General features: G+C 50.4%; 1 protein-coding gene across 1 annotated transcript in view; it reads right to left on the reverse strand.

Annotated features, from left to right (window-relative positions):
• The window catches only part of ITGB5 (integrin subunit beta 5), a 112,950-nt gene that overhangs the window by 17,020 nt on the left and 82,534 nt on the right, over nucleotides 1–13,396 (reverse strand). The window lies entirely within an intron of this gene.

Below are 13,396 nucleotides of genomic sequence, written 5' to 3' on the forward strand. Positions count from 1 at the left end.
GTCCAAAAATAGTTCCCATGCAGCTCTGGAATGCACTGTGGCTCCCTCAGGGGCAGCTTCCGTCCTGTCCCCTCCCTTCCCTCCCTTCCCGGCTGGCACAGTGGGGAGGTGGGGAGGGGGAGGACTAGCAGTTTCTGAGAACGGAAGGAAGGAATTCCCTTTCTCCTTTCTCATGTTCCTGTCTCCCTCTCCCTCTCCCTCTCCCTCTGACACAGGGTATGCAATCACTTCCTCTCTTTCATTGCTTCCTCTCAGTTTCTGCCTCCCTCATGTAACCTGCTCTCCTCACAGCCCCGGGGGTGGGGGTTGTGGGAGCTCCCTCTGTTTCACTCACAGCCCTCCATGGGCCCAGTCTCCCCCACCTCTCAGTCCCGAGCCAGCCCTGCAAACAGGAAGCCGTGAGAGAAAAGAAAAGAAGGGGTGTGTCTGGAAAGCCTTGGCTCCTTTGGGATATTTCCCTGTCACCGGAGTCAGACCTGTCTGCGCTCTGCACACTCTGGGTGAGGCCTGGGCCCAGCTCCCGGGCAGCCAGCTCTCTAACAACCTCCCCAACAACCCAGAGCTGCATGTGCTTCCAGTCGAGGGGTCTGCGGGACCCAGGGGCCCAGAGAATCTCCGGAGCCAGGGCAGCTGGGAGCGGCCCCCACAGCCAGGCCCTCTCCAGCATCGGAGGGTGTCTGGACCCCCTCTCTGAGCCTGTGGACACACCGCTGAGAGCAGCCTCACGGTCACTGACATCCTGGCGCCCACACAGATCTCCATGGAGAACCAAAGCCAGACGCAGGCTGACCTCCCTGTGGCCAAACACACCCACAGGCTTGCAAAGGGTAGGGCCTCTCCGACCAGGGGGGCTTCAGCGGAAGGGGAACTCCCTCCTAGGAAGCGTCCTTCCCGGTTCTCATTGACAACAGGCCCGTGTTACATAACAGGCATGTCCCTGTCCCTGCTCGGCCAGGCCCGGTCACCAAGTCTGGTCCCTGGGCATGTGCCCTTCCCCTGCTTTATCTTTCCCTTCCAGGCACTGGCTCTGGTCCCAGAGAGGGGAAAACGGGGCTTCCTGAGATGCACAGGACATGTCCCCAGGCCCCTCATTCGGGATCTTAGTGTGGCTCCCGGAACCTCAGCAGAAACGAAATAAACCTCCAGGGGCCAGAGAGAAGTCGCTCTTGACAAGTGGTGTCACCACAGGCTTCCTTGGCCTGTGAACACCGCGGGGACTGGCCAAGGACCAGTTACCAGAGAAACTGCCAACCAGGGCCACCTCCTCCCACCGGGCAGCACCGCGCCCCTCATGCTACACACCAGCCCTGAACTCACTGCAGAAAGTCTCCTCTGTCAGCTCAGTCCTGTCCTCGTCCCTCCGCCTGACACTCCTTGGAGCTGCTCAGCTGGGGACGTCCTTTCTGGAATGGGTGCCACTGCGCTATCTCAGCTCCCTCCCGGCTGCTCTGGGCAGTAGGCCAGTTTCCTCCCCAATAAAGGAGGGATAGTGCCTTGTCTATTTTACAGGATTGGGGACATCCTCCGTCAATGTGCCTCAGAGAAATGTGAGGTTTAAGCACTTTACCTGAATTATCTCATTAGTCCTCCCAATAACTCTATGGGGTGGTATAATTATTACCCTAATTTTCCCAGTTATGAAAAACGAGGCACAGAGAGGCCAGGTAATTTATCCAAAGTCACAGAGCAGGTAGGAATTGGGGCTGGGATTTGAACCACAGTTGTATGTGGTCCTGGAGCCCAAATTTCTAACCACTGTACATACTGTCTCCCCAGTATAATCCAGTCATGATTAAGTGATAAAAATTAAAACAACTAACAGGATAAATGTTCAAGGTGACCCGGGGTGTGGTATAGTTGAAAATGTACAACAGACCCACCCACAAGGCTGGCTTTTTATCACTCCTCAGTAAATCACTCCTGGCCATTTTCTTACCTGTAGTCCCATTTGTTTATTTATTTCTTTTGTTTCCCTTGCCGGAGGAGACGTATCAGAAAAAATACTGCTACAAGAAATGTCTGAGACTTTACTGCCTGTGTGTTTTTCTAGGACTTCTTTGGTTTCGAGTCTTATATTTTGAGTCTTTAATTCATTTTGAGTTTATTCTTGTGTGTGGTGTAAGAAGGTGGTCCAGGTGAAGGGATTAAGCAAAAGAAACCATCTCCCCCTTCCCCCAAAAAAGCCTTCATAGAGGCACAGAGAGGCCAAGTAATTTATCCAAAGTCACAGAGCAGGTAGGAATAAGGGCTGGAATTTCTATTTCAGACAACAGTGTGGTGATTACCAGAGAGAAAGGGGTGGAGGTGGGGGGAGGTAGAAGAGGGTAAAGGGGGGATAAATGGTGATGGAAGAGACATGACTTTGGTTGATGAACACACAATACAATATACAGATGATGTATTATAGAACTGTACACTTGCAGCCGACTGAATTTTATTAACTAATGACACCCCAATAAATTCAATGACAATTTTTAAAGAAGATTGAAGAGACCTGAACATGTTCCATAGCTGATCAGAAGACTTCGTTAAAAGGGAGAGTGTTTATTTGTTTACTCATTTGCTTCACCTCATTAGCCTACACCAGTGATGGCGAACCTCTTGAGCTCGGCGTGTCAGCATTTTGAAAAACCCTAACTTAACTCTGGTGCCGTGTCACATATAGAAATTTTGTGATATTTGCAACCATAGTAAAACAAAGACTTATATTTTTGATATTTATTTATTTATTTTTTTAAAAAATATATTTTATTGAGTTTTTACAGAGAGGAAAGGAGAGAGATAGAGAGTTAGAAACATCGATGAGAGAGAAACATCAACCAGCTGCCTCCTGCACACTCCCCACTGGGGATGTGCCCGCAACCAAGGTACATGCCCTTGACCGGAATCGAACCTGGGACCTTTCAGTCCGCAGGCCAACACTCTATCCACTGAGCCAAACCGGTTTCGGCTGATATTTATTTTATATATTTAAATGCCATTTAACAAAGAAAAATCAACCAAAAAAATGAGTTTGCCATGTCACCTCTGACACACATGTCATAGGTTCGTCAACACTGGCCTACACCATACAAAGTAGACAGTGTTTCATTTTTGTTTGTCCCATGCCTAGCATGGCGTCAGGCACACAGAATGTGGTTGCTGGTCGCTGGAAGCTATGAACATCATGACAAACCTGATGTATTGGGGCTCAGACATCAAATGCAGGAAATCAGAAAAGGCACAGAAGTATTAATGATGCTTATGAGCTCAAGTGTGACACTTGAGATACTTCAAATTCTTAAGCCATGTCCAAGAAACCCAGAGACTTCAGGTACCAGGAGGAAAAGAGGATCAAGGCTTCTCTTTCCTCTAGGGCAGTGGTTCTCAACCTTCCTAACGCCGCGACCTTTTAACACAGTTCCTCATGTTGTGGTGACCCCCAACCATAAAATTATTTTCGTTGCTACTTCATAACTGTAATTTTGCTACTGTTATGAATGGTAATGTAAATATCTGATATGCAGGATGTATTTAGGCGACCCCTGTGAAAGGGTCGTTCGACCCCCAAAGGGGTCGCGACCCACAGATTGAGAACCGCTGCTTTAGGGGGATGTGGTCACAGTCAGAGTCTTTGCTCCCACTACAGTTCTTGCATATTGTTCAGATATCACAGGGATCGGGGTGAAAGACTTCAGAGATACGAGCAATGATGCGTCCTTAGTCTCAGGGCCTTGGCTTAGTGTCAACGAACCAGCCCTGACAAGGTCAACTAACAGTGCTTCGCAACAGGCAATTCCCTGACAAGCCCCTCAGCCTTTGCCTTCACCTGCTGGGCCACGTGTATCTGTGCAGCCGAATAGGACCCCTACTAAACAAATAAGGCTTTAAGCCAAGCTTCCCCAAACCTCAACATTACTTTCTGAGATGATGGCACTGGCTAGAAAGTGGACTCCACTGTCCAAGGCACGAGTCCTCCCAAAGGTTAGCTTTGCCCTTCTGGTCTTACACCTGATTTCTCAATGCGCCTGCTGGCCTCCAAGTCCCTCTGATTACCACCACAGTTCACATGAGAGCAGCAAGGGAAGGACTTGGTCTCTAGCCCAACTCTACAGATCACAGGGAGATTAAGGTAATGAAGGGAAGATGGAAAAATCCCATGTTCTGTAATGACCTCACCTTTCTGGGTTCAAAGAAGTCTGTAAACAACTGAGTGGGACGAACCATCGTCCTCAGAGGACCCTGAGAATGCTGAGTCAGAAAGGGAAACAGAAGGCCTGCGGCCAAAAGAAACAGAGCTACTGCAGACTGACACTGGGTTTGGCTAAACCTGCTCCATCTGCCCGGCAGGCACTCCTGGGGAAATGCCAATCACACCTGAGGAGTCATGAATGCATGCGAGGGTTTCTATTTTCAACCTGGAACACCATCACACTGTTGTGGTTGGTGAGCAGTTGCCATATTCCACCCTCAGCTGGCCGCTGTTCAGAGCCTGGTGCAGGATCTCCAGGATGGGGCTGGTTTGGAATGTCACATGAGTGGGCCATGCTGACGCCTGGCTGAGGAGTCCGGCCAAGCCATGAGATGGCAGGAAGCAGCCGCCCAGAAGACAGCCCCCAGCTCCCAGCCCCCAGCCCCCAAGGGTTAACGGAGGTGGGCTTTTATTGGGTCAAGGCTTTGGGCCAACCTCACTGAGGAGTGCTGCCAACCTGCCAATCCCCTCAGCCACCACCTCCCACGTGATCAGGTCAGTAACAGCCACATCCATCTCCTGGAAGAGTAAGGACAACTCAATGAGGTCATCCTGTCGAGAGTGTTTTATAAATTAAAACAGGCCAACGAAGGTTCATTTAAGGAAAGTGGGGTCCGCATAATCAATAACAAAGCCAGGCACCCGCTGAACACTCAGAGCAACACTCGGTACCTTTCATTAAATAATAATCATAGGCCGGGGACCTATGGCCCATGGTCCGTGTGTGTCCTTCAGCCTGGCCCACTGTGTCTGATATATTCTTATGTAACCCAGAGACACCCACTTAGGAAAACAGAGACTAAATGTTCCCTAAAATGTTGACCAAAATAAGGAGCATTTATTGGATAAGACTTGGAAAATGTGGGCTAAATGCTTGGCTGGTAGCAGGGACGGCTGAACTTGTAATCCCGATATTTGGGAAGGGTCTCAGCTAATCAAAATAAGTAAAATCAGGTGGAAGTTAGGTCATTATTACTTGCAAGGCTCTCCTTGTCTGAATCAATAATCAAGAATCACAAGGAGCTTTAGTCTAGATTCTGGGCCTCAGCTTCTCCAGATGTGAACAGTCAAAGCAGGTATTACACAGTTGACCTACTGGGTGTGATTGGTGGTGTTAAAAAAGGCATGAGATGCACATCATCCCACTATTCGTGCTGCTCACGATGAATGCGAAATACTATGAAATTAGCCTCAGTTTGTTTCCCAGGAAAGAAGAGAGGTATTAAAACAGATCCTCCTTGTATTATTACATTCGCCTACTGCTGAAGAGCCAGACAGTGATGTCGAAGAGCACAGCAACCTGGGAAGTACATTGTTTAGCTTGGGGACAGTGGAGTCATTTGATCAAGACTTTTGGGGGTAGTGGTTGTGGGCTGGGGTGATAGGAGGCCCCCTCCTGTGGGTCAAAGGGCAACAGGTAGGGCTCAGAAAGGTGCCCTGGAGAGAAGAATCAAAACTCCCAGCAGGTCAGACTAGCTCAGAGCAACTTCCAGACACCCAGGAGCAGCTGGATCTGGGTGGAGTTCTTAGGTCAGAGTTCTGAGAGTCACAGACACTAACCCCGCAGGAAAACAGGGCTCCAGCCAATCCTGCCCCACCCGGCCAGAGGCACTGAGCAGCAGGGGCCTGCAATCAATGATGTCACAGTTTCCAAAATCAAGACCAAATTCAAAGTGGCAGCTCAACACCCAAGAAATGGAACCAAAAGGACTTTAGAAACAACTCTTTCAGTCACAGAGGTCTCCCATGTTTTCAATTTAACTAAAAATGAAAATTTTTCTAACATGTTCTTCTATAATATCAAAAAGCTACCCCTGGCCTGGTTTTCTCAGTGGTTAGAGCATCAGCCCACAGACCAAAGGGTTGCAAGTTCGATTCCTGGTCAAGGGCACGTACCTCAGTTGCAGGTTCCCCAGCCCCAGTAGGGAGTGGGAGGCAACCAATCAACGTGTCTCTCTCACGTGGATGTTTCTCTCTCTCCCCTCCTTCCTCCCTTCCATTTTCTCTAGAAATCAGTGTGTGTGTGGGGGGGGGGATAATCTTCCAGTGAGGATTAATTAAAAAAAAAAGAAAGAAAAAGAAGCTTATACCACCCAAATCTATACATGACATTCACATGTGTTCCTAGGATTTTCCTGTGCTTTTGGAATTTCATTATTTCCTTCACAAGCCAAACTTCATGACCTTGAGGACCAGGCCTGAAGTTCAAAGGCATGCAGAGTCCTCCTGCACCCATACTTCCCTTTCCAAGTAGAGAGAGAAGGGCAGTGAGGTGAGATCCCATGCTCAGATTACTCCATTTTCACAATCACTGGCGACTTGTTGCATAAGATGCTTCTAAAAACAAGATCTGAGCAGTGAGCAAGAGCAGTTAAGAAAACTCCACCCCCAGAGCTAAGTTCGGAGCACGGAGCAGGGCAGGTTCTCAAAGCGGCTTCCCAACACTTCCTGTCTCATATAAATCTGGATGGTGAGGGGAGAAGCGGGAAATTCCAGGGGCCACAAAAAATGAGAGATTAATTCAAGACCACAAGCAACTCCAACTCTGCACCCACGGTACCCAGTACCGCTTGGCCTATGAGGGTTGCTCACTGAGCTCTTGTGGGCTGAGAAGAAAGCAGCAACCTACCGAAAACCGAGTGACCCTCAGTGCGAGATCATTGTTTCCATGTCTGTGGCCTCACTGCCTAAGATCAGATGCTTATTAAACTCGGGTTTTCCAAAGAGCTTTCTCCAACAACAAGCTGTGGCAGCTAGCCGACTCCAGATCTAAGCAGCCCAGCTCGCCTGGTTTATGTGACTGGTCTGAAAGATGCATTGTGTCCTTATGTGACGGGGGCCTACATTTCGGGTCCTTTTTGACTTTCAATTGAACCTGAGCAATGTCTGGATACAGATGTTACCGTTAGAGAATTCCTGACCATGGGACACCCACTGAGAACTTCCAAAACCAACACGTTTTGATGCCATGAATCTCTCTGATGCTCACCTGTGTGTAAGAAAATGTTCTTCCGGGAAGGGAGTGGGCAGGTAATAGCCTTTACGCGATACCCCTGGGGAAGAGGCAGTGTGCCGGAGGTTTCACAGTAGGGCCCTATTTGATGCTCACGACGACCCTCTGGGGCATCTGTCAGAGAGGGTCCACGGAGAGTCTAAGGTCACAGGCAGAAGGGCACCGCCAGGCTTCAAGCCCAGATGTGAACATGGCCTGGTCCTCAACCACTCTGTTAAATGCTCTTTGGTGGCAATATCTTGAATGGGCATATTATTCCTCATAATCATAGTCACTGACGAATTCTGTCACATGTTCTGCTCTCAGAGCCACCGTATCCTCAGTCCTCCAAAATGAATGTGAGCCCCTCGGCCTCTGCGGAGACGTAGCATTTACACCCCACCAGGCGAGGACACCTGCTGCGTAGCATGAGGCAGGGGGTCCCGTGGGGGTGAGGCCGACGGAGTCCTAACGAAGCATGCCCGACTCCGGAGATCAGGTTCAAGACGCAGATCTGAACTTTATTGTTTAAGTACAGGGACATATATAACATTCCAGACCAATCAGAAGTTTACAGCATCCTTAGGGCAACCAATGGTAGGAAAGTTAGGGTACTATGTAGGGGCTCTAGGGGGCTTACTCAGGCGGGCGCTGCCACTTCCTGGTGTGCCGAGGAAGCTTGTATAGGCGGAGTGCGCTCACGCCATTGCATCCGCCACTGCACTGAGATAAATCTCCTGAGCTCTTCCCACAGTAGCACATGCCTCTGAGGGAGAGGGGCACTTTATCTAGAAAAAAACACATATCCTTTGCATCCTCATATTTACAAATAGCAGCTGGTAACCATGAACACACGGAGCAAAGATGAGTATTTGTGGGAAGAACTTTCTAGGCCTCCCACCTGGGGCACACAGTGGGAGCCATCCCACCAAGAAGCCCCTTTCCTGGGAAATAAAATATGTCCAATCTTGGTTCATTCAAAAGGTACTTGGGGCCCTAACCAGTTTGGCTCAGTGGATAGAGCATCGGTCTGCGGACTGAAAGGTCCCAGGTTTGATTCTGGTCAAGGGCATGAACCTTGGTTGCAGGCACATCTCCAGTGGGGAGTGTGCAGGAGGCAGCTGGCCGATGTTTCTCTCTCATTGATGTTTCTAAATCTCTATCCCTCTCTCTTCCTCTTTGTAAAAAAATCAATAAAATATATTAATAATAATTAAAAAAAAAGTACTTGGGGAGTCCTCTGCCAGGGAGCCACACCGGAGACGGTCCTGTGACAAGTCATTTACAAAACATGCACTTTGCCATGAAGTGACAGAGGTGGAATCTGTGCCCATAGCCTCGGCAATGGCCACTGGGCTGCGAAAATTGCCTTTCTGAAGAAAACAGTACAAATATGGTGAGAAGTTCTTTTATAAACATATCTGGATAACTGTGGCCACAGAAAGTGTTTCATTGGCAAGAATCAGTAAGTCCAGAACCAGGCCACAGTGCCAGAGGCTCTTTTAACTGGGGAGGGTTCGCAGAGCAGAGCCTTGTGAGCCTTCGGGAAACCATCGCCCTGGCCCGGAGCTTATGCTTAGGTGCCGGCACTGCCGCTAGGACTGACAGCACTAGTGTCGCTGTGTAGTTCTCCTTTTTTTTTTAATGTTTGGGAGAGAACTGCAGATGCCTCCTGACCTGTCACAAATGAAAGGATATTACCTATATAACATATCTCTATACTGGATAAACTGCCCAAATAGCCTGTTAGATGCAGTAAAATATATGAGAATTTACTTAGATTACTTTGGGGACCTCACAGTCACATGACCAAAAGGGTGCTGTTAGGAATCCTATATCTGAATTGTTTTAAATTCTCTCAATATGTGAACCCCAAGAAGGAGGCTATACCCCAGTGCGGTCATTTTAAGTACAGAGGCTCAAACAGTTCCATAAAGGAGTAACTTGAATCCCAGGAAATGCACTGTTTGGGTGCAGAAACCAGCAAAGAGCAACAAAGTGTGAGCAATAATATTTTATTGCAATAAAAACAGCTTCCCATATTCTACTAGCAACACTTTACGAGGCTCAAGAGGACAGAAGCCCTCCCGATGGCCCCTGGAGCTCGCTCTGCACATACAGGTTCGTCTGTGGGCAGAACCCTTCCCTTCTCCGAGTTCTGCTGCCTCCAGAAACCACAGGGAGACACACCAGCCCTGACTGCCCACGCGTTCCCGGGACAGTGTGTCACAGAGCAACAGCATGGCTGTCCAATTGCTTCCAGACCTTAGTTTGATCTGCCGCACCGCTAACTTATATGGCGTGTAACCTCCTACAAACCTGTAACTGCTTGCATTTCCCCCTCGGTCCTGGCTCTGGGTGGGGGAGCTGGGGGGACGGACTCTAAGCCTCTCATAGACGGAAAGACCAGAGAGAAGTGGAAGGAGCTGTCCCAGCAGTTCTGGCCCTGGCTCTACCTCCATCTCCATCTGAAGACAAACCACAACCACAGTCCCCTTGCCGGACGGGCCGCAGGGCCCAGGGCTGAGGAAGACTGAGAGAACGCTGATGTCAGCTGCCCAGGAGTCTCTGAGTCAGCATCTTTAAGACCAGAATGGTTATTGGGAAACAGGCTTTCCCACAAAAACACCACATGGAGCAGCAGCTCAAAACCAACACGCACAACCCCAGAGTGGGGCTCCAAGCCCTTGGCCACGGATGCAAAGGAACCGAGAAATGGAGACCCTCCCACACCCGCTCACGGCCACCTTCTGTTGAGTTTGAGAGACAACGAAGGAACGGAGAGCTGGGAGCTGCATGGATGCTCAAGGAGCTGCTGCCTGGGCGTGTTATGAAGTCCTGCCCGGAGCTGGCTCCTTCCAAGTCCTTCCTCAATAATCAAAACAACAGTGACCTCATTCCAGAAACTGCTTTCCCCAGGAGGACTTGGAAAGCTTTATGTTTCGACCCGTTGTTGCTTTAAAGTGAAGGGTTTGGAAAGGAGGCTCACCGGGGATGCGATGGAAAGCGTCAAAATGGCCTGGTCAACGATGGAGTAAAATAACTGAACTTCAGTGCTTCTTAGGATATAATAGTATGGGGGAGGGGGCGAGGGATCAAGACACGAAACTGTACACAGACGCACACAAACTTCAAAAAAAGTTTAGAAGGAAAAATACTAAGTCTTAAAGCATGAGTGATGGAATTATGGATATCTTTCTTTCTCTTCTTCAGAACATTCCAGACCCCAGCAGGGCCCTCCACCTAGATAGTCATGCTCTTGACTGCGTACACATGCGCACCAGTGACGGTGAGACATTCCTTATCTGGCTCACCAGGTGGCCCAATCAGTCCCGTCACCAAGGAGACAGACGGCACAGAACTTCCTGGTATTTTTCAGTTTTCTTTAAGAATATGCATGGCGCTCCCAGTGTGGGGGAAAAGACACCACATGTCAGCAATCCCGGGAGCTAGTGACTTGAAGCATCGTGCATGTGGGACCCTCAAAGGCTTCCCGAACCTTCGTGTCTCCACCGCAGGACTGCATGGAGGGAGGGGAGTAGGGAGAGCACCGGGCTGGCAGACTGAAGGGCAAGACCAACTCGGAACTGTGCGTTCTGGTGGGGGAGCAAAAGAGCTGCACTTCCACTCAGCTACAGACAAGACAACTCCCGTTTCCAAAGTAACAAGTTCTTACTACTGAGGCCACGCACACCTCATCCAGCACCTGCCCTTCACCTCCAGGCTCGGGGCCCACTCCCAGCACCGGGGCCCATCACAGGACCCTAACATCTGAGACCGAGAGGAGGCCTCTCTGCGCCTGGGCCGTTTCCTGCCAAGCCCAGGCCAGGCCCTGTGTCTATGCCTTCTTCAGTTCTCAAAACAATGCAGAAACGAGGGGTGCTGGCCGCGTTAGAGACAGCAGAGCTGAGTCCAGGACAACCCGCGCAGCAGGCGGGTGAGCTGTGGGGACGGAGCGTGCCTGTCGCTGACGTGGAAGCCCTGGCTGCCCGGCAGCCTCTGGATGAGGACCTATCAGAGGATGATTTCTGGCTCCTGAGGGGAAAGGAGTGACAGTTCTGTGAAAATATTTGCTAAAATGTTTAAAAACAAAACAAACACTGCTGAAAGCCAACTGCAGACACTGCCAGGCTCCCTGGAGCTTTTACGGTAGCTGCTCAGGGACTGGAACTCTATCCCACCGCTGGGACTCCAGCCCTGCTGGGACTCTTAGGCAAGCCAGAGATTTACAGGGGGACGCGTGGCGGGGGGGGGGGGGGGGGGGGGTTAGGGGGTGGTGAGGGGGGAAGCCGCCCCTCCCCCGCCACAGCAGCAGCTGTGGCTCCCAGCGCTGTGTGGCACTGACTCTCAAGGGGGTCAGCGAACCCTCCTTTTGTGCCAGGCAATGAGCTAGGTGCTTCCTCTACATTCTCCTGTTGCTCAGAACAACTCTGTGCCCACGTGACCCAGCAGCATGTGGTGTTATTAGAATCAGAGCCAGATCTGCCTGATCCTAAGCATGTTTTCTGCTAACCCTGCCGAATCCAGCCAGCTAATCCAATCCATCATCCCTGGACAGGGAAGAGTGGGCCCTGTTGCATGTTCAGCACATCAAATCCTATCACCTCTGTGGCATTCCGGTGTCCTGCACTTTCTGGAGCAACTCTAACTTTTGAACACGTTGGTCCCACGGGACCCAGGGGTGCACTCATGCGTGTCTCACGGTGTGGTCAGCCCTGGGAGGTCCCACTTGCTGACCCGCAACTGTGCAGCCCTCAGCACTTGCTTCTTCCACTCACAGGGACAGCTCATTTACATGTTGTGATCGGCTTCACATATCTGTGCTTTATCTTCCCTGCTGCCCTCTAAGTTCCTCCCAAAGCAACACTTCCCAACCGGAAGGCCATTCTCAAGGAAGGAATCCTGGAAACAATAGAATACACACGGAATCCACACCAGGACCCACAGCAGAAGACACTACAGTCTCACCTACAACTGTTCTGCTGCCTCCATTTGCAGTGGCCTTGTGCAGGATGCAATGGCCCTTCGGAGACATGTTCTTACACTATCTCATCGGCATACAACTCCCAGAATGGGAGCTGCCCAACTGTAACCTCAATGGAATCCATGTAAAGTCCTAGGCCCAGATTTAAAAACCCAAGTGCTCAAACATGACACAATGAAAACCTGGCTGGGTTGTACTTCAAAAAAAGTGTAAAAGCTTCAAATGTTGGTAGTAAAGTTAAAAACAAGCTCAACAGTATAATGTGACTGTTGAACAGGAAAGTGAAGGTATCGCTAGGATGTGCGGATGGAAGTGGCCTGGGCAGACCACAGGAAGCAAACGTCCTGCTAAGCCCTGGGCTGAGCCCGTTACGCAGAAGGACAAATACCGCGCTCGCGTCTGGAGAAGGGCAGAGAAACATAAAGACACTCCAGATGTTTGACAGGCTCTCATATGGAGAGAGGATCTAGAATGCAAACCATTGGGGGAAAGTAACTGAGGAACAATTTTTTGTTCAATATAAGAAACTTTCAAACTGTGCCTGTGGGAGGCAGAACATGGCCCCCCCAGATGTCCACGGCCTCAACCCCGGAGCTGCGTCTGTGTGACCTGATGTGGTAAAAGGGGCTTCGCAGCTACGATTCAGTCAGGGATCTGGTGGGAGGCTTTCCTGGGTGACCCTTTTAGTGGGGAGGCAGGAGCGTCAGAGAGATGAGGCATCTGCAGGTGCTACAGGCCCAGGGATGCTGGTGGCTCCTAGAAACCAGGAAAGGCCGGGAGTGGATTCTCCCCCAGGGCCGTTAGGAGGAACACAGCCCTGCCGACACCTGGACTGCAGTCAAGTAGCACCCATCTCAGACTTCTGACTTCCGGAACTGTAACAGAATAAACCTGTGTTGTCTTCAGCCACTAAGTTACTGGAAACTTGTTAAAGCGGCAATCAGAGATGAATGCGACAACCAACACAGGAATAACCACCACCAGCCGCAGTGAGCTCCCTGTCCCAGGAGGCAATCAAGAAGAGGCGGTACGTCTACCTGCCAGGAATGCTGTGCAGGCAAGTCCTGGGTGAGCCATGACAAATGCCTCCAACGCCGAGAGTCCACGTCACGTGGCGGCGCCTTCTCCTGCTTTTGTATTTGACACGCTGGTCCCCACCCCCCGGCCTGGTGGTGGGCAAGGCTTGCCC

This window comes from Myotis myotis, unplaced genomic scaffold (assembly GCF_014108235.1).
Source record: "Myotis myotis isolate mMyoMyo1 unplaced genomic scaffold, mMyoMyo1.p scaffold_m19_p_2, whole genome shotgun sequence".
NCBI lineage: Eukaryota > Metazoa > Chordata > Mammalia > Chiroptera > Vespertilionidae > Myotis > Myotis myotis.